Genomic DNA, 26,334 nt, shown 5'->3' with positions numbered 1-26,334 from the left:
CGCTAAATTCGAAATTCGATTCCTTGTAGTGGACGCAGCACGTAGTCTATTGTGGCTTTACTCTAAACCATCAGACAATTAAAGAAGCTTTATAAATGGTTTATAGTCGTAGTGATATTAATTACTACTATTGAAGCTATTTTGTCTTGTCAAATTAAAATTAAAATTGATCATTGAAAACCATTCATTAATAAGAACTTTTGAACAAAACCGTTGGATGATTATTCATAAGCTTGAATTTGTAAAGTTTGAGAAGACGGTAGGTTACTGAATGTCTTCTTTATTTATAAGATAAGTTAAAGCCACGTAAATGAAAGAAAGGTTTGAATGATACTTTTGTCTTGAAATGAATATCTGAAGACTTTCCTTATAAACATACAACTTACAATGAATTTTCTAAGATATTTTATCTTTTAAAATAAATTGAAGTATTTTATAGATAAAAATTCATCAAAACCAAAAAGAAAAACTTTCTATTTTTTACTTTCAAACTGTCTACGGGTTAGTTTTTTAATTAGTATATTTCTCTAGTGAGATCCAGTTCAACCATGTAAAGTAATGTAATTCCATAGAAATATTAACAAATTATGAGGAGATGAAGTTTTGCAATAAAACCTTGAAATTACAGTTTTACGTCACACTTTACGTATTGACAATGTTGTCGATTTGATTCAAGAACTTATTACATTCCCTGTTAAATACAAAATTTATCCCTTCTAAAGCAATCGAAGCTGAAGAGTCGAAACAGGCACAGAGAGGTTTCTTACTAGAAAGTAAAGCAATCACAATGACATTTGGTGTGCAAGAAAGAAAAGATTAAGAGGAACTTGTTATTTATCATGAGCATTATAGGTGCATTATTGTTTAGGCTAATACAAATAGAGTTGACGGGTTTTAAATTTTCTAAAATAGGTTGTCGATTTTCCAATCTATAAATGGACTAATTACTATCATAAGATAAATCTGTAAAAAACTGTAAACTTGAAAACGGTATATGAAGATAAGTGTGCCTGTACCCAAAATTCAGTAAGTCGTATTTTTATGGCGAGTAAATAAAGACAGAGCTGTGGTCACTCGTTTGTCGCCTTGGGCTAGTTTCACGAATTGCGCCCCTATACTTCGTTAAATAAAACCGTGAACTGATTCAACTGTTTGGTTACAAACTTCTACCTAAAGTAATATAGTATATTCAGTTACTAGAGGTAGTGTAATGTTTTTCATGAATTAGAAGGTGGAGAGCAAGAATGCGGGATGAGGAAGAACAATATATTTTAAAGGAAGTGAAGAAGGAGGACTAGGGTGAGGGGTAAACAGAAGAAAAGATGGCAGTAAAGAAGGAAGTACGAAGATGAAAAGATGGCAGAAGTAGGGGAAGAAAAGAAATAGGAGAATTAGTAGAGGGAAGAAATGATGGAGGAGAGAAAGTATAACGTTTATTTGTTTATAGTTAAGTACAAAGCTACACAATGGGCTATCTGTGCTAGCCGTCCCTGATTTAGCAGTGTAAAACTAGAGGGAAGGCAGCTAATCATCTTCACCCACCACCAACTTTTGGGCTACTCTTTTACCAACGAATAGTGGGATTGACCGTCACATTATACACCCCACGGCTGGGAGGGCGAGCATGTTTGGTGCGACGAGGATGCGAACCCGCGACCCTCAGATTACGAGCCGAACACCTTAACCTACCTGGCCATGCCGGGCCATTCATTTTATTTTCTTTGTTAAAGAAAATTAAAGTTTCATTTTATTAGGTTTAGCAAATACAAAATTAGCAATTAAATCATTTCTTTATTTTATAGCAATGACAGAGACAGTAAAAATCCGATTAGCATGTTGAGTATGTTTGGTATCCAACAGAAATTTAGGATTGCCGAAATACTGGATATGCTATTTCTCTAGCGCTATTTATTCTTTTCCTAAATATATATATTACGAAAGGAGCGTGCAGCTAAATGAGGTGGGAAATATGACAACGTTAGTAAATATAAATGTAATTATGATATATATTATAAGTTAAGAATAAGACGATGTAATTGAAGAATAGGGAATAAAGGTAGGAATGTAAGTATCATATTATATATATTAAATAGAGCAAGATATCTTACTTAATTCGGAAGATAAGTTCAAACAGTAAGTTTTCCTTTGCCATAAAGTCTCTCTAGTTCTGAATAAATTATTAAATAACAGGTTTAGCGCTCGGATTGCGCTAACCTTCCGGTCGCGCTCTAAGCAATTGTCCCTCTAACTTTACCATAGTTAAAGCTCTGCCGAGGAATACTGAAATCCAGATTTTAGCGTTCTAAGCCTTCAGGCTTACCCCTGGGCCACTGGGGGCTTTTGGAAAGTAAAGTGACAGAAATCTGTGACAAGACTCTATATCCTTTCTTTAAATGTGATCTGAAATGTTTACATTATTTTGACCAAAGTGAACCTGGACCGGAAACTTAAGAATCGTGATAATTAAACCTAAATGTACAAATAAGTAATGTATTCACAAACAATAGCAGTTAAATATAAATGAGAAATACACTTTCAATTCAACGTGAAAAAAACAAACTTACTACAGACATCAAAACTTTTATCTCTTCTGCTTCTTTGTGCCAGATTCTTGGAGTTGATAAATAAATATAAGCGAGCAGCATACACGGCGACTTAAACTCACCTTCGTTTATCATCTTACACCTTAGAGTTTTAATTGATTTTTTGACTTAGTTCAGCAGTTTGACAATGCATATAACATGTTTCTGGTTTGTTACGACCTTTGTTGTAACTTTAATGGTGCACTGAAAGAATGATGCCAATCCCTTGCTGTAGATGATGGGTGATGCTGAGTGGGTGCTATCTTTTTGGTCAGTTGTTCAGAATTAGGGCAAGTGGCTTTAGCAGTTGTGCCAAAAGTGCGAAATACTAATATATAAATTTTATAAATCCAATGAATCATATAATTCGAAGTATCATACACATCACCAAAAATGTTTTAGTGTTCAGTACAGCTTATTTACTTATTTTATTTGGCCAGGTTTGTTAAGGCGTTCGACTCGTAATATGATAGTCGCGAGTTCGAATCCCCGTCGCACCAAACATGCTTGCCCTTTCAGCTGTGGTGGCGTTATAATGTGACGGTCAATCCCAATATTCATTGGTAAAAGAGTAACACAAGAGTTGGCGGTGGGTGGTGATGACTAGCTACCTTCCCTTTAGTATTACACTGCAAAATTAGGGACGGCTAGCGCAGATAGCCCTCGAGTAGCTTTGCGCAAAATTAAAAAAAAATATTTTACTAGAGATTACTATAAAACATTAAACATCTTGGAATCTAAGTTCTGTCACTACTTTGATATTCGATAAACACTTACTTAAATGAGCACACAGCTTCGTGATAAACTTGTGACACATTTTCTTGTAACATTAAAAGTTTGATTCATGGCCTTTTTTCAAGATGATTTCATTTGTGATTATAATACGAATAATAAAGTCAACTCAAAGATTGAAGCTAATTATAAAATGTGACAATATATCTTCCTGGTAAAAAGACATATAGACAGCAAACTCTAGTACATGCTAGTAATAGTGAAAATAGACAACATTAATTACAAATGGTTTATTACTATGTACTAACAATTTTAATAGCAAAACAAAGAAGCTTCAAAATGACAGAAGTTCCAAATTTATGTTTCTAATGGGCTATTTGTGCTCTTTCCGCCGTGGTATCAAAATCCGAGTTTTAGCGCTATCGTTGAGAATTATATAATGATGTTTTCGTTGGCTCAGCGGTACGACTGAGAGCTTATAACGATTAACAGATCACAGTTAACCCATTTCATAGATTTGCGCTTAATAACAAACAAATCAAAACTATACGAGGGCTTGAGCTAAATACGTTTGCTTGTATATGTTGATTAATTGTTCATCTAGAATACATAGTTATACAGCTAGGAGTCTCAAATAATATTACGTTTTTTATAAAAATGGTTTTAATACCAAACAATTTGGTAGGTCATACAGAAAAGCTGCACTTCACCGTCTTTACCGAAAAAGGGCAACAAAAACCTTTATATCGTTTGTTTTTCACTATAACTTTAAACTGGTAAGTCTAAGGTACTTATCGCATTACAACTACATTTATAGGCAGTAAATATTCTAATGTGTTTCTCTCCCACTATAGTGCTCCCAGTGGCTTCGCGGTATGTCTGAGGACTTACAACGCTAAAAACCGGGTTTCGATACCCGTGGTGAGCAGAGTACAGATAGCCCCTTTAGTAGCTTTGTACTTAATTCAAAACAACAACAACATACTATAGTTTTTACAAAAAAAAATTAGAAATCAGAACATCCTGAAGAATGTCAAGTTTTTCTTCGGTTTCAAAACACATCTATCATAATATAGACTATTTTCATTCTTAAAAGAAACTTTATAAAATAAGCTTAATATGGAAGTGTCAGAAAATTAAATTACTCAAAATATTTATTTTATTCGAGAAAGAATGAAGGCAGAATTTATATTGCAACCATAGATGGCGCTACAACGATAATTGTTGATTTATCTCGTTATTTTGGCTGTTATTAGTATTTTTTAAAGATAAACTCTTTTTCTTGAACCATATTATTTTATTCATAATTTCTAAATATTATTTTTTGTTAATAAATATGTTTTAAAGTCAACCACTTCTGCGTATAAAATATATATTGAAATGTTAAAACATAAAATCTCAAATCGAAACTGACTTTTTAAAAATAATTACATATTCTACTTTACCAAATGTCTGTTATCAAAAACATTTCATACCAACAACGTTAAACCAAAACAAAGAGAAGTTCTGAGAGTACAGAACTGTGTGGATTTATCTTTTCTTGAAACCTAACTTTCACGATAATTTTAAGGCTGAATTTCAGAAGGTGATATAAAAATCAACGAAACATAAACGATGCTTTATCGTTAAACTCGTAATCTAAAAACAAATTATAAAAGTTACACACAGTTTATTAATGTATTTTTATTTTTTACAAAGAGATTAATTAGCAAAAAGTGAGGTCTGAGACGCCTGTTTTGTTACGACAACAGAGCAATACAATACGACATTTCATTCGATGAATGTTTAATTCTCAGTCAGCTACAATGTAGCCTCAGAAAACAAGCCTTAAAAACGAGGTCATGGTATCAAGGTGTTACCGTTGATCCTTTCATGTTAATCACAAGAAAGTTTACTCTTTAATGGTTAACTCGACCATTAATTCTGGTTCAGCGGCTTCTTTGCTGTTTTTTTTATGTGCTTGCATGTGCGAGTTAAATTGACAAAAGTGATTTCCAGCTGCGATTGGTAACTGCTGTGGCTACACTAGTCCTGTTGAGTGGGTGTTGCTACAGCTTTTCCCAGCAGGTAGTGTGAACAAGCTTTTAAAATATAAAGTTAATTACTACAACATAGTCCACGTTGGTGTTGGTTAAAATGAAAAGTACTAAAGAAATTATTTTGTTTATTATGATCAGTTTCTTGATGCCAGTGAAATTTGTTTGAATAAAACTAAATATCTTTTACTTATATTAGAAATAGTTATATTGTAGCATAATGTTTGGAAACGATCAGATTATATAGTACCAACCAATTTTAATGTCACATTAAAGATACCGGAACCAAATATAAACAGTTTTTATTCTTTAATCTCAGCTCACCCACCCCTTGTTTCTTAGTTGTTTTCATACAATATCGGCTAAAATGTTTGCATACTTTGTACAAATGGATCATTATTATTAATATGGAATACAAATGCACTTAACGCTGTCAAATTGAGAAATGTTAAACATCTACACAAGTCATTTGTATAATGTGCCAGGTTCTATGGATATCATGAACGATTGATTAGAACAGCAAAAAAGTTTATTAGACATCTGTAGAAAGATGCAGCGTTTGACCTATCACAACAGAACATTACCAAAATGTATATACTGACAAAATATCCTTTCTCTAGGCTAACTGGTTGATTGATTGTTTTGAATTAAGCACAAAACTACATAATGGGCTATCTTTGCTCTCTCTACCACGGGTATCGAAACCGGCTTTCTAGCCGTGTGACTCCGCACATACGTCGCTGTGCCACTGGGAGGCTGTTCTCTAGGCAAATTGCAAACACTATTCCTGCAATCAGCTTTAACAAGCCGGAAACAGGACTAATCTGAAAAGATGACATGCCATGACTGTCCTACCTGTAAGTTGGCATGATGTCTTGGCTAAGTAACACGGTTAAGGCGACATATTCTTGTTAACATTGGTTTGTAGATAATTCTTTTGTAAAATAACCTTGTTTGGTCAGTCTTCTATTTATTGTTCTGCTGGATACCCTGTAAAGAATGTATTCATGTCATTCCTGTTGTAAGATGTTGCAAGACTTCTTCCGACCTTCACCGGCATGGCCAGGTGGTTAAGGCATTCGACTAGTAATCCGAGGGTCAAGGATTCGAATCCCCGTCATACCAAACATGCTTGCCCTTTCAGCTGTAGGGGTGTTATAATGTGACGATAAATCCCACTATTTATTGATAAAAGAGTAGTCCAAGAGTTGGCGATGGATAATGATGACTAGCTGCCTTCTCTCTAGTGTTTTGCTGCTAACTTAGGGACAGCTAGCGCAGATAGCCCTCATGCAGCTTTGCGAGAAATTCAAAACAAACAAACAAAAAAAACAACAATCATAATCACAACTTATGTTATTGTCGAACCGCTAATATTCTGCGATATTTGGAAAGAGCATTCGTTTGCGGAAATCGATATATTTACGGAAACGGAGACCTTTCGTTAGAACAGAACTATCTAGACTGGCTTTATATTGCTTCCTTTACTTTCAACCCACGGTTGTAACTTTAGTCGTTAATATTAAGGTAAGGTTTCTAATGGAAAACAGGAACATGCAGCAACATTTACTAACTTCCCCAATATATTTGTACCGTGTTCAAATTATAGGAGAGATATTCAACAACAAGGAGAACAATGAGGCATTTAGACTAAAGCCACGTAATGTTTTCGGGCACATTTATGAGTAAAACTAGGACTTTTTCAAAACCTGAATCAAACTGTTTTCCGGAAAAAAAAAGAGAAGGTTGCATTGAATGAATAACAAAGACAGTTGACGATTTCTAAGGAAACTACAACTGTTTTAACAAAATTGTTGAATTAACATTTGTTTTTGACATGTTAAGATGCCATAACCCGCAGATTAATCCCCTTCGTTTGACGAATTTTGCAAATATTTCAAATTTAAATACAGCTTATTATGTTGTTTTTCACCGTAATACTATGTTAACAGTTATTCCAAATTACACAAAGCATCTTTCTCTAAAGCTGTCTCACGTAAAACCGATTTAATAACAGCTGTTTTTAGTGGTTCCTTGCTCCAGTGTGAGTGAGGACTATGAAACTTAATACACACAATCTTTGTATCCATAGAAAGGAACATGACTGAGTTTCTCAAAGTTAGTGATTTCCTAACAATATTATCTTAGCCTTTCTCCAGGAAAAGTGTTAAATGTTATTCTGATGATAAACTACTCAAAATACTTTGACATGGGCTAAAAAAAACATTTACAGTTTAAAATACCAAACGACTACGTAAGTAGTAGAGCGTGTTTGTGTTCATTGTTACAATGGTTGCTGTCTAGTAGAGCATGTTTGTGTTCATTGTTACAATGGTTACTATCAGTAAGCGTTTCTACTTTTTTAATTGTGGGTATCGTCCCACAATAACACATCAGTATTTCTGCGGGTTCACATCGCTAGAAACCGGGTTTCGATACCCGTCGTAAGCAGAGAGCAGGTAGACCAATGTGTAACTTTGTGCTTAATTTCAAACAGACAAACAAACTATAATCTGCAGTTTGAATACAGGGGCAGAAAAGTACGTGTAGGTTCACTATAAATAGTTGCTGTCATGAAAATGTGAAAAATGTTTGTAATAACGTCTCCTTAAACAATAATAAATTAATAGTTCATTAATTTCTATTAACAGGTAAGAAATTCTGAGATTAAACGTTAATGTAAAAAAAATGCCTAAATTCTTCAGTAAAAAGATTGAAAAATCGCTAAATTTCTTAGAAAAACAAACAACTTAATGACGATTCTGAATGTGAAATGTTTCCGTAAAAGCTATTAAACAAACAGTATTTTTAACAAATAAAACGAACAGTAGGTCCGGCTTTGTGAGCTTTGAAAATACGTTATACAAATAGAAAGACGAGCTCTCGGAAGTCTGATGAACAAAATCTACCAGGAGCCACGTGGAAGATGGAGTGACTCGCAAAAAACAACAAAATGTCGGACACTTTTACTTAAATTGGATAAAAATTCTGTGTGGGAGTTTACTTGCAAGAGAATACTTTATTTGAATGTATATTAGCTTTGCAATTATGCAAAGAGTGAAAATTAGCGCTGAAAAATGTGAAAAAATGAGATTATCATCATACCTTCTACATATTTTCTAATTAAAGTTTTTGAAGCAGCATCAATAATGCTCTATCTGAATAGTTGATTTACTTTACAGAAATAAATGTTTCTTAGTGCTGTACTGTATATGACAAATTATCATAGAATTATTATTAAATTGATTATAAATATTTTTTTTTCACGTTTTAGGGAAGAAAAAAACAACAACATCACGTGTCAAATGTAACCGATCAGGTTAGTTTCATGGCTTATGTGTACTGGTTATACTTTCTTCATAACTTATTGTGCTAGATCAACAACTGAAGACGCCTCTGCTCGAACCGTCACTTTTAACAGTAAAAAAAAAAAAAAAGTCTTTGTTGACGTTTGCTTGTGTTTTTAGCTTTTCTGATTTTTGATATTTGAATTAAGTTCACACAGCAGATCTAAGGAATTTTCTTTCTACATTAATGTGTTTTTTAATTATTTTATCATTTTAAGTAAATTAGAATATAGTTAAGCCTTAACGTTTCTACGATTGTGCACTCCAAATTAGGCCCACTCGCAATCTGAGGGGCACGGGATCGAATCCCAGTCACACCAAACATGTCTGTTCTTTCAGCCGTGGGAGCGTTATAATATGATGGCAAATCACATAATTTGTTGGTAAAAGAGTAGCCCAAGAGTTGACGGTGGATGGTGATTGCTAGCTGCTTTCCCTCTGGTTTTACACTACTAAACTAGGGATAGCCATCGTGTAGTTTTGCGTGAAATTCAAAAACAAACAAACACTACGAATTAAATTCTACTTTATCATTCACAGTAATTATTTGCAGTGTATTCAACCTTGCTGTAAAGGAAGTTTTTCTTTTCTTTAGTGCAAATCAAATAAAAGTTCTAGGCAGACAAAGCGGAAGTTATCTCGTGCCTACGTTTACTCTACGAGTTAAAATGAACAGGTGGTTGGCGTTACCAACACATCAAGATTTCTTTCTTTCTATTCTTTTTTTTCAAAATTTTCGTGCATACAGAGGATGGATTTCCGGTTTTTCCGAAACAGAACAAAAAGCTTTATAATAATCACTCACGAGAAAATCGCCATTGATAATAATTAACATCAGTTTCTGAGGAAATTAAAGACCACTGGATTGTTAATATACACGTTGTTTCGTTGTAACAGCAGCACTGAATCCTCGCCTGTTACTTAATTAAAACAGAAGTCTACGTATTTAGCGTTTCCACATGTTACTTATATGTAAAGGAAGTTACAAATCAAAAAACTAGGCATGATATTATCATGCACTTTAAAGTTACAAGTTTTTCCTCTTTATTACTCAGTATATACCAAAAATAAGTTTGATGTTATGTTACTATAATGTAAACAGCATTTTCTACAAATAGAAACGTTTTGTTGAAGAATGATTAAAACTTTTGGCCAAAACAAACTCCACATGGAAAAGAACTAAAAATTAATGTTGAAATTGATGTAACTAGTTTAACCAGAACTCGTACGCTATTTTCTCAACTCTCTTGCACATTTTTCTGAATATGTACTGCACGATGAATCCAATGTTGTTCATCAACCCAAAAGTTGAAAAGAAATAAGATGATTTGTTTTGCATGATGATATTGTAATAGGTTATCTTTAGAACTGGAAGGACAACCAACAGCTTTATTGCCAGGAGTACACATATCTGGGAGTGTAGATACCTGAAACATCACATTCAAAACATATATGGAATACGTGATAATTTTATGCTAGACTTGCTACAAGTGCAGATGTGGATGCAGTCATGACGGTATACCAGTTGTATAGAAGGCAAGTCGTAAAAAGAGTCTAGAGAAGAATTACTGGTATTAATAAAAATGCCAAACTACCTAAGATAAGCACGTCTATCTACAAATAGGGTATGTTCAAGAATCGTGGACAGCCTCGACCAGAGTGGTTAGCGTTGGGGAAAGAGTAAATCTCTGTAACCACTATCTCCACAGAGAAGTCACAACAAAACTTTTTATATTATTATTTTAAAGAGGTTTCGAAGCCTGGATCAAGGGTTAAATGATTATCAGGAGAAAGGATAACAAACAAAGTAATGTGATTAAATTTACCCTCCGACTTAAAGATATCAGCTAAAAACGCAAAATAGTTAACTTTATTTCGGCTTAAGCTGAACATATCACTATTAACAACATGTTATAAACTTGTAAGCTTTACACTTGTAGCAACTTATAACGTATGATGGTCTGACCGCTACACACGTAAACTTTACACCTGTATTCATATATAATGTATGATGGTCTGCCCGCTTGTTGGCTCGTTATGTCTAAAGATGAATTGTTTTGAGTCACGGCACTAACTTGTTTGACCGGAATAGGTTAACCTTTTTTTTTCTCTCAACTTCCAATTTGGCTGGCTGTGTTACAAGGTGAAATATTATTGTACTGGAGTGGCAAACATCTTATGGCTTTTATCTCTCGTAGTTTGAGACTCATAGCTCTTAGAAGTGTTACATTAGTATTTTGATTTTGGATTTGTTAGAGAACAGGTGTGATACTTTAAATTCAGTGTAGAACCTTATTAGTTGTAACATAAAAAGTGTACTGACTAATTCTTAGTTGAAACGAAGGTCAATCATTGTTTAATCACTATTTAATTACATTAAAATCAAACCTGGTCTGATCAACATTCCATACGGTCGTTACATACTGTATATACTTTATGGTTAACTGTGAACAGATAATTGTTTATTTGTAAAACAAGCCATTGGTAGATAGAAGGTATAGAGTTTTAAAACTTGTGAATATTCACTTCCGTATCAAGAACAGCCTTGAAAAACCAGATGGTCTAGAATGCAGTATTAATACTGACATTGTAATGGCTGCTCGAAGCATAACATAAAAAATAGGCTGACAGTACCTGAAACTATAAATATAATATTTTATATAAAAGAAGGTAGTAAATGCATAGGAACTTGCAAACAGTTTCTAAACTTTGACTATTGGTCTAAAGAGAAGCAGGTAATACATAGGAACTTTAAACGTCTTCTGAATGGTAACATTGGTCTAAACCAAAGCAACAAATGCACAGAAACCTGTAAACAATTTTCGAACCTTGACCATTGATCGAAAATGAAACAGCTAACTATGTTTTAACTTTTGTTTGATTCAAAATACATCCTAAATTTTGTTTCCATTAATTTCAATGCACTTAAAAGAATGTTATAAATATCTGTAACAAATTTACATACATGTAGTTAAAAAGCATATTTTATATCAGAAAACAATAAAAATCAGTACAAGTGACATTAGACAATCAATAGGTAGAATGAGTTATGAGAACTCGTGCCACATTTAATAGCTCTTAGAACAGGAACAAAGGCAGACTGAGGTGTTATTCATGCTATAAACCATAATAGTTGCAATAGGTATAATACTTCACAGAACATATAATTTTTACTTTGATCCATCTAATAAGTATAACTAACTGAAACAATAAGCAAATCTTCACTTTAGGCACATTTGAGCATTATGTATTTAGCAATCATATAAAATAATGTTTTAATAGATACGTTACTTTAATATAATTTACGAGTTTTCTGTAAAAAAAAAAAGCATTAGTTCTTTTAACAAAATTTTACAAGAGAAAACGTCATTAGAATGTATATAATATGTTTGCCTTGAACTTAGGGAAACCTGTCCAGAGCAACTTGTAAGTAAACAGCCAACATGATTATAAGAGGATTAACAGTAACTAATCTCATCTGTCAGAATTTATCAAGTGCTTGTATGCAGCACTTCATAAGATAGGGGAAAATTATTTTAAAAACCTCCATCATACACTCGACACATTTAGTTAAAAATAGAAACAAATTATCTACGTTCATGCATGCCTACATAATGTTTAACTCCAGTTTTCAGTTTTTCAAAATTACAGCTTTGTTTCTGTTGATTCGCCCAGCCTATAATTTACCGTTGTGATTTTCAGTTTTATCACAAATTTCCAGTGGAGAAAAAAAAATTATGTTACGGTAGTAACTATGCATTTTTTTTACCAAGGTTTTATGCATCCCAGTGACGTTGTAATTGCGAAATAGCTTTACGGTTGAGGGTCACCTACAAAAGGCGTGAACCCTTTTCTACAAATGAGTGTCTGACCTTCACTTTATGATGGTGTATGCATTGGAGAACAAATAATGTAGACTAGACAAGGAAACTTTCGGAACTCGATATCAGATGGCGTGTTGGCTTGTTTCCAGTTTTGTTTTTGACATTTAATGCACTTATGCATAGCCGAGAGTCTAAAGGATTTTTGAACAACAAGTCATCTATCAAAAGGCTTTTAATATAAAAATAATAAACACTGTTGGTACTATTGAACAAGGAATTGTCTATCTGAAAATAAGGGAAATAATTGTTCGTACAAGAAACAATTGCTGAATGATAACAGAAGGTGAAACAGTTTTTCTTGTGAGAAACTGACCAATGAACGTAATTTTATTGATATAATTTTCAACCTACTTTTCTTAAACAATTTTCTGAGATGGAAACACTATTGTTATCTTTCGAAAGTCCATGTATTTAGTTTCTGAGCCAAACACATGATTCTTATTAGTTTATATACATAAGTTTGTGTGTAAATTTCTTCACTTGTTTATATACACATAGAGTAACAGTAGAATGAGTTTTACTATTTGCTTCCCAAACCCTGGTTTTGAATGAGTTGCTGGATTTGGTATTGTATGTTGTAGAATAGGTTTAATCCGATTACGTTTAATCTGCAAGTCCGTGAGACAGCCACTACTGTCATTAATTTATTTCAAAACTCTGTATAACTAGCTTGCATAAGTAGTTTAGGTAGTCACTAACGTGCACGTGATTTAATTATTTTAAATACATAGCATACTTTTACAATTTATAATCTTTGTGCATTCAAATATAAAATACAACAACAACGAAAACGTTTCGTACGAGCAAGAGTTTATCCTAATTTTTCTTGGTAATGTTTTTCAAGAATCTTAAGGTAAATTCAAAGTATCTGAAGTTGAAGTAATGCCAGATAATATTCATATTTATTTATTTAATATTATTCTTGTTACTTTGATGAAAATACACATGTAGCGTTTTAAAGCTAGCTATTATGTTCTCTACAATTTGTGTTTCTGTGCTGTATTTGTTTCGGCTACCATATATATATATATTTATAAAAGATATGTAATTCCAACTTGATTCTTTGAACAAAAACCGCAATAACTTATTCGTGCAAAGTTACAGTTCTTCATACACTCATAAGTCCATCATGAGGTTCTTATGTAACAGTGAATGAAAGAAAAATCGAATAATGTTGCTCAGTAGATTTTCATTGATTAAACACAAGAAAACGAGTACTGTTTAAAGTGATTCACTCACCTGATACTTCTAGTGGAGTATCAATAATTTCTAAATCAAATCTTCCATTTTTCGTCTTGCCCTTTTAGCATGTCAGAGCACAGATCTCGACAATATCAAGCATCTGTAACGTATCGTGTAGGTAAATTGCATGGTGGACTGCGCCGCAGTGTTTCACGTCACCAGCAATCTGCAGCCTCTGTTATTAGGTTGCGTGTCAGGCAGGCTCTATTCGTTGGTCGATGCCGCTTATATGCAGCTTTTCTGTCGTGCACATCAGACATAACAAAATATTCTGGGTTTTCCACCATGACGTCAAACACTTTCTAGGAAAGTATTAGTTTTCAAAATTGGTCTGATCGATATTATAGCGCCATCTGTTGACTTAACATTTTTTTTTGTGAGTCATCCTCTGAGTCCATATCTTTGAGGCGAGTTTGTACAAGGAGCAATCTTTCCGAGGAGGATCTACACTACTCAGGTTAACTTGCTCATCAAATTGTTCACAGTGCCTACCGAAATATCCAAACCAATTACAGACAATGCTTAACAAATTTAGCTAGAAGAGATATTTTCTGTTTGTAATATTAATTAAAATATGTACAACATATACGCCATTTTAGACTGGTAATATCAAATAAAATACATGCAACATGTACAAACATCATTCTATGCTGCTACTGGATTTTGCTATTCCCCGTCATGTACTACGGAAATATACAGTAGATCTGTGTTATGTTCACGTATTGCTGTGTGCTTTTATTTATTTATTACAGTGACTTACAACTGGCCATTTCCTATAGTTATTTTTCCTCGCACATATATCAAAATGGCTGTACAATATAACGAAGCTATATAAACAACATACAGAACATGAGTCAAGAAGGTTATTATATGTAAACAACATACAGAACATGGGTCAAGATGGTTATCTTCAAGCAACTTATCATGAAGATGAAGCTAAGCTGTAAAATATGTCTACATTTTTACTTTACATACGATGTATTTTCTTTTCTCTCAATAGTATCAGACTATTGTGATGTGCAACTGAAAATGCATCACAAAACAATCATTATTAGAAAATAAAGCCAATTCTACAATTCAGAGGAACTAAAAACATATACAACAGTAACTATTTTATTTCAATGATCAACAGACCAGGCCTTATACCCTGCAAAACTGACTTGTATGCAGTGCAGTGGGTTTATATGTTTTTAGTGCGAGTGAATGATATCCTTCTGATGTTTGGAAAGTAAACAGCGATATCTCTAAATGACCAAGTTCTGCTCTCAATGTTATGTTCTGTACTTATATTATTGTAGAAATACGTCAGTACACAATGTTTTAATCCTGTTTATATTTTATATATATTCGACTAAATGAAAGAGTTCGCAGTTAATTAATTACTTCTCCATCATTGTTATAAGCTACAGTCCTTGAAGCCTCGTTTCTTCTCCACCATTGTTAAAAACTATAGTCCATGAAGTTTTTAAATCTCCACCATTTTTATAAACTATAGTCCTTGAACCTTCTTTACTTCTCCATCATTGTTATAAGCTACAGTCCTTGAAGCCTCGTTTCTTCTCCACCATTGTTAGAAACTGTAGTCCATGAAGTTTTTAAATTTCCACCATTTTTATAAACTATAGTCCTTGAACCTACTTTACTTCTCCATCATTGTTTAAAGCTACAGTCCTTGAAGCCTCGTTTCTTCTCCACCATTGTTAAAAACTATAGTCCATGAAGTTTTTAAATCTCCACCATTTTTATAAACTATAGTCCTTGAACCTACTTTACTTCTCCATCATTGTTTAAAGCTACAGTCCTTGAAGCCTCGTTTCTTCTCCACCATTGTTAAAAACTATAGTCCATGAAGTTTTTAAATCTCCACCATTTTTATAAACTATAGTCCTTGAACCTTCTTTACTTCTCCATCATTGTTATAAACTACAGTCCTTGAAGCCTCGTTTCTTCTCCACCATTGTTAAAAACTATAGTCCATGAAGTTTTTAACTCTACACCATTATTGTAAACTATAGTCCTTGAACCTTCTTTACTTCTCCATCATTGTTATAAGCTACAGTCCTTGAAGCCTCGTTTCTTCTCCACCATTGTAAAAAACTGTAGTCCATGAAGTTTTTAAATTTCCACCATTTTTATAAACTATAGTCCTTGAACCTACTTTACTTCTCCATCATTGTTTAAAGCTACAGTCCTTGAAGCCTCGTTTCTTCTCCACCATTGTTAAAAACTATAGTCCATGAAGTTTTTAAATCTCCACCATTTTTATAAACTATAGTCCTTGAACCTTCTTTACTTCTCCATCATTGTTATAAACTACAATCGTTGTTATAAATTATAATCATCGATTTTCCTAATGTAATTGTTAAAATCAAACCGTTGATATTTATATTTTTTCTGCTATTATTTTTATATGCTGTAGCTTTTTACACTTTAATAAAGCTGGTTAATTGAAATCATACTTGGTTATTGGTTATTTGGAATCTAATGAAACAAAAGAACTAGGTTATATTATTTCTACTGTAATTGTTATAATTTATATTCCGTGATTTTCTGAACCATATTATTTAAACGAAACTCTTAATGTTCATATTTTTTCTACTATGGTTGTTATAAACCATAGTTTTTGATAACCCTAAGTCTATTTTTAAACTAACGTATTTCAGTTACAACAGAAAGTGTTCGTACACCGCCGTCGTGAGTAGTTTTTTGCTCATAACTCAAAAAGTATCGCGATTAGGATAATGAAAGTAGAGTATATTATAAATAGTATACTAACACACATCTACATAAAACCTTAATACGACATAATCTACATAAAACGACAAATAAACTGTTTATAAACAAATAACCAAACATAGGGGGAGTAGAAAGTTTTTGTACATTTCAGAACGTGTGAAAAAATTGATATTCCCGTAAAAAAATTGTTTAGATTGGCGAATAAACTACATTATACTATTCCAGAACTAGACAATGGGTTCATAATTGTTGGAATTTAGCCAGCAAAAAATGTACTTCCGGCAATTTAGCGCCGTCTCCGTCATTATCTGCTTGGTCATCATGGCGAACAGGAAACAACTGTCCAGTGATTTAAGAAACCGAATTATTGTAAAATACAAGTCTCGTGTGTCTCTTTCCGGTATTGCTACACAACTTAATGTGCCGAAATCTACTGTTCAAAGTGTAATTGCCAAGTTTAAATTTACAGGATAAACTGCTAACCTCCCTCGTTCCGGGCACCCCACCAAAATTCCAGAGAGAACCAAGAGGAAGATTCTCAGAGAAGTTAGTAGAAACCCTCGTTTAATACGTAATGACATACAGGGGTTGAAGTAAGCACCTATATTGTTACGAACATGATACGCTCTTCTGGGTTCAAAGCATGCCGTCATTTAGAAGCAGAATTGAGGTATGCAAGAAAGCATGTAGATAAACCCTTTACCAACTGAAAGAGTATTCTTTTGTTAGACGAGACTAAAATCGAGCTTTTCGGTCACAATGCTGTTTGCTATATTTTCCGTAAGAAGGGGTAACGAAATCTTTCAAAAAACACCGTCCCTACAGTTAAACACGGAGGTGACTCGATCATGCTCTGGGGTTCTTTCAGCTCTTCTGATGTAGGCAGCCTTCACCGCGTTAATAAAATCATGAAAAGAGAAGAATACGTTGATATATTAGGCACTTATATCACGAATGATGCTCGAAACTTGCGGCTTGGGCGTCGTTGGATCTTCCAGCACGACAATGACCCAAAGCACACATCGAAATATGTGCAATCCTGGTTGCAGAGGAACCATATAAGCGCTCTGGAGTGGACATCGCAGTCATCCGATCTCAACTCAATTGAAAACGTTTGGCATGAGTTGAATACCAGGGTTCATCAGCATCACCCAAAAAACTTGCAAGATTGGGAGGCCTTCTGTAAAGAAGAATGGAAGAAAATACCAGTCAAATACTGTCAAACGATCATGGAGGGCAATGAAGAGAGATTGCGCCAAGTAATTCACCTGAGAGGCTACACAACTGACCATTAAAGTAGAACACTTTCTGCCCCTCCTACATTTGGTTATTTGTTTATAAATAGTTTATTTGTCGTTTAATTTACATCCAGGTTTATGTAGATGTGTATTAGTATAATATTTATAATATACTGTTATTTCATTACCCTAATCATGATACTTTTTATGTTATGAGAAAAAATACTACTCACGACGCATGGGTACGAACACTTTCTATCGTAACTGTACTATTTACTTTCCTAACTATATTAATTCATACCATTCACATTGGTATTACATCAGCTATAATTCTTACAAGCTATATTTCTCGGCCTTCCTATTCCTACTGTTTAAATGAAACCATTGACCTTGATATTACTTTAGCCATAGTTATTGTAAACTATGTTGACATTTCTAACCATATTGCTCAATTCAAACCAAGGATCTTGGTATTATTACTGCTATGATTATTATAGACTGTAATTTTTGACATTTGACTCCAGTTTAATTCACACCAGTGATCTTGAAATTACTTAGTTGTTTGGAATTTAATGGCGCAAAACAACTAGGCTATTTAAGAGATATTACTTTTGCTATAATTGATATTAGCTATCGTCCTTGACCATTCTAACCCTACTGTTAAAATAAAGTCATTGACTTATATATTTGTTTATTGATTGTTACTAGTAGAAACGATGCTCTACGGACAGCTGTTTGTGCTTGTAATTAGCAATCGTAGTATTCACACCTCATTGAAAAAATAATAAGACAAAATTAACTTTCTCTAAGAAAATATTTTTTTACTTGGAAGTACTGTGAGGGAGAAGGTTCGAATTTTGTTCTTTTGTTATAACTCATTGTATCAAAATCACTGAATGTACAGAGGTAAAAATGTTCATACATTTTACTAATATAAACTGTAATGTTTGTATGTACTAAAAGTGGTGTCATTTATTGAGAAAAATAATAGTTTGTTTAAGAACTCTAGTTTTTCATATCACATAAAAAGTTACATTAATAAAGATATAATAAAACCCTCACGTATCGTCCTAGTGAAAGTTGCGTTCTTGTTGTAAGGAAACTACTTTTTATTTAAAATTGAGTTATGTTATAAAGAAATGGTTGTTGCACATACCACAGTTATTTTTCTAATTGTGTAAATCTGGAATTCCCAAGTGTAAAATATTTTATGGTGTTTTTTGTTTGTAGTGTTATTTAATAGACGACGCAGGAGTTTCGGTTACGTATATAGATACTGACATGTGTCACACGCTGTGTCATTTATAGTAAGATAAACTACATTACTTGGCTTTTTTAATCCTATTGTTGAAGGCCCGGCATGACTAAGCGTGTTAAGGCGTGCGACTCGTAATCTGAGGGTCGTGGGGGCGTTATAATGGCACGGTCAATCTCACTATTCGTTGGTAAAAGAGTAGCCCAAGAGTTGGTGGTGGGTGGTGATGACTAGCTGCCTACCCTCTAGTATTACACTGCTAAATTAAGGAGGGCTAGTGCAGATAGCCCTCAAGTAGCTTTGCGTGAAATTAAAAAAAACAAACAAAAACAAAAATTCTATTGTTGAAAGTGCGCTATCAATCATAATATAATGATTGCAATAAACTATTATCTTTGAACTTTCTGATAGTTGTTTGTTTCCTAAATATAATTTATAATTTATTCTACTATACTTGTTATTCACTACGTTCTTTGTCATTTTAAACCTTATTGTTTATTTCAAACCATATATACTACAATCTCTATACATATAATCATTACAAATTATTGACTTTGAGAGTGTTACTTTCAATCAGACTAAAGACCTGTTTATTTGTTTTCGATTTGTTGAAGATGTGGACGTTAATATTTGCTCACAACGTATTCCAGAAACGAAGAAATCAGTTTTAACCATAAATCTCTCTCATCTCTCTGTCCGTACTATTATTACAAAAACCACAAACGTTAGAGTTTCGCTTTGAAAGCCTTTTAATAAAACAATGAAGGAATCTTTAAATGCATAAATATTAGTTATTAGCCCAAAATATTACAACTAATATCTTGCTGCATTGCCAAATATATTCGTAGAGCCGTGTGCTCCTATTGCCATCTCGTGTAAGCTATTTTATTATTTGATGTGAATTATTTGTACTTTACATTTTGTAGTACAAGATGATATAGAAACACGTATGCCATAAACGATGATTATGTTCTGTATTTGCAATCAGGACGTAAATGGTAAAATTTACAGAAATCAATTTGATCTTTTCTGTACAAATATGGTGTACAAATAATAACAAGAATTCCAAGTATATGATGATACTTTATGTTCTGTAGTTAGTAGTTGCTACCTAAAGTTTGTAATTCCTGGTACAGTTTTGTGTGACGTTATTTAGTATAATGTAAAACCGGTTATGTCTGACTTTTTTCGCGTTGCATCCTTGAATAAAGACTTCGAAAGAAACGAACACTTACTTGTCTGAAATGACTTGGCAAAAGACAATGCTGGTTGTTTTTCTAAATTTCTTATCCTGTCACAAACATTCCGTTAGACGTTTGGGAATTAGGCTACTTAATGTTCTGGTTTATTTTAAATATTTGCATCAATACACTTTGATTGTTTTTTAAATTAAAATACTCTCAGAAAAATTATAACATTTTAGAACCTACAATGTTTCAACGGCTTTCAAGTATTTAAAATTAATTACGCCAACCAAACTATTCATCGTGTAGTTAGGCGCGAAATTAAAAAAACTAACAAACCTATTCAGATCCATGAACAAGGGACAAAAATACAAACATATAGATAAATAGATAGAAACTGTATAAAAAAGTTAAATGCATTTTACATTACTAAAGAGGAAAACGTTATAAACAGCAGTTCTTCATTCAGAAGTTCGTTCACAGGCAAATAATTTCGATACGGATAGGCAAACGTAAGTAATTGTTAGTGGTACGAAATGAGATGTTGATGGGTCCATATTGTGACAATATTATTGTCACAATATTTGAGGTCATTCAAAGTAGTTTCCTTTGGAACCTTTATTAATACAAATAAACCAAAATACCAGTTACAAAAATGCAAACAATAACCAACGAAACATTTTAAAATAAAAAGCGTAAATGTGCTCCACAATAATTTTCTTTTAATGGAACCGATATAACCTTGCTGACAGCAGGAACAAATAAACTTAACCACATTCGAATGAATAAACTCAAAGGTTACACAGTACATTGAACATGTAAATAAACTATGTTATAGATAAATATCTCATCTACTGACTATGCTGGGAATCAGAGATCGAGATCAAAGAATTAGAGAAAAATGAGGAAAAATATGATGAAGTCATTTATTTAGCTCTGCAAGTTGAGTTTAACAAAAAGATAGCCATGGTGGTCAGCTTAGATATCAAATGACAATCTCATGATTTACATGGCTAGGATAAACTGTTAGATAAGTAGTTAGGACAGGTACTGATTGTATGGTCAATGGTTAAAAGGAAGTAGTATTTTTTATTATTCAAACTATCCAGGCAGTTTTATTAGATGCACTGCCTGAAATATTATTAGTTTGTACGATTAAAGATAAGAGTTAGGAATTTGAATTCTCAGTTGAAAGGGTATTGTGTGACCCTTACTTTCTGGCATTTTGCAAAAAGACTTTCATCATAATTACTTAAATTAACTTGATAAAAATTACAGTTCATCATCTTAAGTTGATATTAGACGAAAGTCTCAATAGCATTGGCTATATCAAATATAGTGTGGTTGATTTATTATTACATTTCTTTTTTATTTTCATTATAAATATGTATAATTACTGAAGTAGTCTTCTCCCATTGATACTGTGGTCAACTGATTTACTTCTGGATCAAGTAGGACTAGCTTATTGGTTCACCAGTTCTTCTAAATAAGTTCAATAATAAAACAATTTTATTTTAAAATAAAGTAATAATTTGATAGCAACGATTATCATAAGCCTAATTATGATGTGCAATGACTTAAATCATATTGTTAAATATTACAGTATAACAACCTGAACCAGTTGGCTACAAAACAATTATTGTTCAAGCAGTTGATGGTAAAGATAGCATCAAGCAACCACAAAGTCTGTTGTATCCTAACTGCCTTAAGAAATTCGAGTATTGGATAAAAGGCCTCATTAGCACTGAATTTTGCCATTATATTAAATTTTTCTACTTGAACTGAATAATTTAACACAACAAGGGAAAGAAAACTCACTAGACTTATCTCGAGTACACTGGAGGTGTATATGTAATCCTCTCTCGGCACAGAATATGAATCAATCTGATATGAATCTAAGTGGAACATGTCAATAAACTATGTTATAGGTAAATCTCTCATGTACTGTGGTGCCTAGTAAAGTTAGTGTATTAACTTTGGTGTTGAAATATAATATCTTGCTATTTAGACTGTTGGGGTTGGTGGCTGTCTTGGATAATAAATGTATACTATACTGCAGAATATTGTATTTAGTCTAGACTGGTTTTAGTGTGAAATGATACATGGTGCAGTGAAAGCAAAAATCTTAATCTTGGCTGAACAAATTTTTAGTTCAAATGTCTCAGTTTGGCTGAATTATGCCGGTGATTATTTACTTCAAGATACCAAGAAAACATGCTGAATTTAATGGCTCATAGATGGTAGCACTTTATAGCTTCATAGCTATTAATGCAGTGGTAATGTCCAGAACGTAGATTTTTCAACCCTTTCGATATTATTATTCATCCTATAAGTTTTTTGTTGTTGTTTTACAACAGCTCGTTTACCTCAGTTTAAAAAAGGCAGAAAATACTAAATTAAAATGCAAAATTATTTATCACGACTTAAATATACATCATAGTACAATTTTAATGACTACAACGAACATTAACAAATAATAAACGTATTTATGTAACTACAACTAGAATAAATAATCATAATAACTCTTTACTCTTGAATTTGTTGTATAATTAATAATACTCGTTTGCCCTACCATTTACCATGATTATCATCTGATTAACCCCTGTGTGAACCATTCATCCAGTTGAGAAACACTGATCTAAAGGCAGTCTGTTTAAAGTTACTACTACGTGTGATAATGTGTAATGTTGAGATATACGTTAATGGTATTACAAATTTATCAGATATACACAGATATACGAAAGTTGTAAAAAGTCATTCGTAAGTAAATTAATCAATTACTCTGATAATATAACTGTATGAAAATTAAAAATTTGATCTGGATGTTAAGACTTTGCAAGAGAAAGTTAATAGTAATTATTAGTCTGTAAAGCGTTATTTGAAGATTCAATGAACTTAATGCTGTCATTTATGCTTGGAATTAGAATATCTAAATTTCGACTTGCAATTTGAAATGTTTAGTAAGCATCAATATCCATACCATCAGGTAGTTGTACAACTCTAGCTGAGATTAACATCACCTCCATCCTGTGAAACAAATTTAGTGTTCCGCCTTTTCAGCATACTGTGCACATAATCACGCAGGTGTCTTGTACCAAGAATAGAAGTCGAATACAAACCAGCCTTAGGCTAATTTGTAATCATCCATAACACATGGAAGATGGTGCAGAATAATAAGGTGTCACATTGGAGGATGTTCTCTCGAGAAATGGCACTAACACCCAACGTGCCTACATTTCCATCAGGACCTTCACGTCACAAAACTCAAGAAGATTTTCCTGGATCTTAGGTCTCGAACTAGGCCTTAAAAATCCTGAGAATATCAAGTTATATTATTTCTGATGACAATTTTACCTAAAGGTATGAGAATACAGGTCGTCATGTGCAGCCAATGTAAACAACGGGATTACTGCTGCGGTCAACACCACTCAAGTAGCACCATGTTCTGAGTCATGGTCAAAGAAGTCAGAACACCCAACAACTTCCCTAGTAGCTGCAACTTCAACAAATCTTCATCCTAAAGCAGCAATGCCTAGAACAAGTAAGTGAAAATAGACTTTGGCTCTTTACAATTGAAAAGAAGCTGGTCGAACTGTCATACCAATTGGGTTGAGAAGTCTGACAGCATTTGACAAAACTGACGTAGATGAAAGAAGGTCTTGCAGTTCATAGCGGTTATCTACCAGGCTGCTTTACTGCAGAATCTACCTTACATATTTTATAAAGTTTTAATAGCATAATTAGGTTTGTTTCTTAATTTGTTCCTTTTAATCAAGACCTGTCAGTTGCCTCTTTTTGTATTTTTCACATATGCTGCACTCTGTATATAGTTTATGATAACATAATTGTTTTTAGTGTTTTTGTTTATGTTATCTTTAAAACATTGTTTTGTATTTTCTCTCGTGCAGGGATTTCCAGATATATCAAAAAATATGTATAGGTTTTCTATAATATGTAAATATCTATACAATTTTGTCATTCAATATCAAGGGTCCTTTTTTGATTTTACATTTGTTTGTCAGTTACGTATGTTTTGTTTTTAAAGAACGCTTGCTTGTTGCTAAGGGCAAAGCTACACAACGGGTCATTTGCGGTATCAAAACCCAATCTTTTGCATTATAAGCCCTAAGAATCACCACTGAGTCACTAGAAAACTTTAGAGAAGGAATTTATTGAATATTGTATTAATTTCATAGTATTAAGGATATGTTTTATATTTTAGTGTGTTTTTTATTTAATTGATATCAAATAGTTTACTTTGTGTATTTATAACCCCATCATATCTTGTATTGGTAATTGTAGTGTGTTAATATAATTTCTTAAAATTTGCTGTAAAAGGGCTTATTCTGCGTTGGTGTTTTCTAGTTTTGAGAATTTTCTTTAGAGAACAACTCATTTTTACGTGTTTTTATTTTTGTTCAATATCAAAATATTTATTTTGTTTAATGTTGTAGGTTTTTGCCAAAAAGGTTTGTTTTAATTATTTTCTAGACAGTTGCATTACTGTGTTATATTTTCTTTTTTTATGAAGCAACGATTGTTTGTAGTTAAGTTCAAAGCTGCACAATGGGCTGTCTGTGCTTCCCCCAAGGGTATCGGAACCTTGTTTTTAACATTATAAGCTTTTAGGCTTAGTGCTGAGCCACTGAAGGCATAAAGCAATGTTAACTGGATATTAGAACGCTGATTGCGTAGTAGTAATACTAGATTATGATTTATAATTGATTTATTTTGTAAAATTAGATTCAGTGTTTTTCTAATACGTAGTATTAAATGTGTGCTGTACTGAGGCAAGACATAGTTATTTTGTTTTTTTAACTGATATATAAATTTATTTAAATGAATTTAAATTTCAAAAGTAGGATGACTCAAAGATAAATGTGGTAAGAAAGATGTGGTATGCAGTCCTTTTACATGTTTCCTAACCCTCATAAATAGATTATTAACTTTTTATACAAGTTGCAACACACAATATACGTCATGAAAGTTAAATTACTTGCATCCTTGCTACCTGTTGACCTCGTTTATTTATTTTTGGTGTCGCAAGTGCCTTTTCGTAAGAAAGATTTGTGTAAGGTTGAGCAAACTACGTAAAAGTGAGAAGTGATATTTTTCACTGATAGGTGAGGTGGTGCCAAAATACTAAGTTCTGTTATTTGTCGAAGGGAATAATCAACAGTCATATAACTATTCCACAAATCCTGAGTAGAACAGCATTATTATGTTTTATATATAATGTTATGTTTTCTTTTTCTTGAGCAGCTGTTCTTACGTTTTTTTTTCAGTTTTATAAGTTCTTAATATTAGAAGAGATCTCTTGTCTCTCATACACTGTTGTATGCTTGTTTGACAACTCCTCACACACTGTTTGTCCAATCTATCAAACATGGTAACTCTTATGGTATCAAAAAGTAACGTGGAGTGGTCAAAAGTTTGTCTGACCATCTTTTACGTCGATAACTGGACATAAAAGAATTAGTTTACATTTGACAGTAGGTTGGTAGAGGTTGTGGTGAATAATAAAATCAAATTGGGTATATCCGTGCCTCATGCTCGATATTGCCAGTAATTAAATATCCAAATAGATGGCTGGATTTCCCCATTACTTTTGCTTGATTTGTTAAGGAGACACATTGACGAAATATCTTGTTCAATTGAAACTCCTCACACGCTATTTAAGTAAATTCCATGAAACGTGGCATTGTGACTCCTGTAGTCTCTAGAAGTAAAATGGGGAGTCGAAATTTTCAATAGAAGTGAGACCCGTACTTATTATCGGAAACCAGAATGTTGCCCCAATTTCAGGCAATGTGCGTTGAAGTGTCGGTAAGTGTCTAGCGAATTTTGAATTTCATATATTTTGTTAACAATCGCGAAGTTTAAATTTATTGAACTGTAGAAATGACTTTGTTTCAGGAATCAAAGAGACTTTTGCCATAAACAACTTCCATTCGAAACAGGATCCAGTGATCTACTGCTGTGCTATTGTTAAAAGTGTATCAGGAAATTGTGCAGAAGGCACAGAGCTGATATAAAGAACTGATCACTTTCTTAGCAGTAAACTTAATTACTTCTCTTGGTATAAAATTTAGTGTAAA

At 33.0% G+C, this 26,334-nt stretch overlaps 1 long non-coding RNA gene across 5 annotated transcripts in view; it reads right to left on the bottom strand.

Annotated features, from left to right (window-relative positions):
- The window catches only part of LOC143225221 (uncharacterized), a 68,738-nt gene extending 54,703 nt beyond the window's left edge, over nucleotides 1–14,035 (bottom strand). For all 5 annotated transcript variants that reach the window (XR_013013694.1, XR_013013692.1, XR_013013699.1 and 2 more), the window contains exon 1: nucleotides 13,821–14,035. This is a non-coding gene — a long non-coding RNA (uncharacterized LOC143225221). The remainder of the gene's footprint in view (nucleotides 1–13,820) is intronic.
- Between the last annotated feature and the right edge of the window lie 12,299 nt (nucleotides 14,036–26,334).

The sequence above is a fragment of the Tachypleus tridentatus genome, chromosome 9 (genome assembly GCF_004210375.1).
Source record: "Tachypleus tridentatus isolate NWPU-2018 chromosome 9, ASM421037v1, whole genome shotgun sequence".
Classification (NCBI taxonomy): domain Eukaryota; kingdom Metazoa; phylum Arthropoda; class Merostomata; order Xiphosura; family Limulidae; genus Tachypleus; species Tachypleus tridentatus.
Note: the sequence above shows the minus strand (reverse complement) of the source record. Positions and strands in the feature narration are given on the sequence as shown.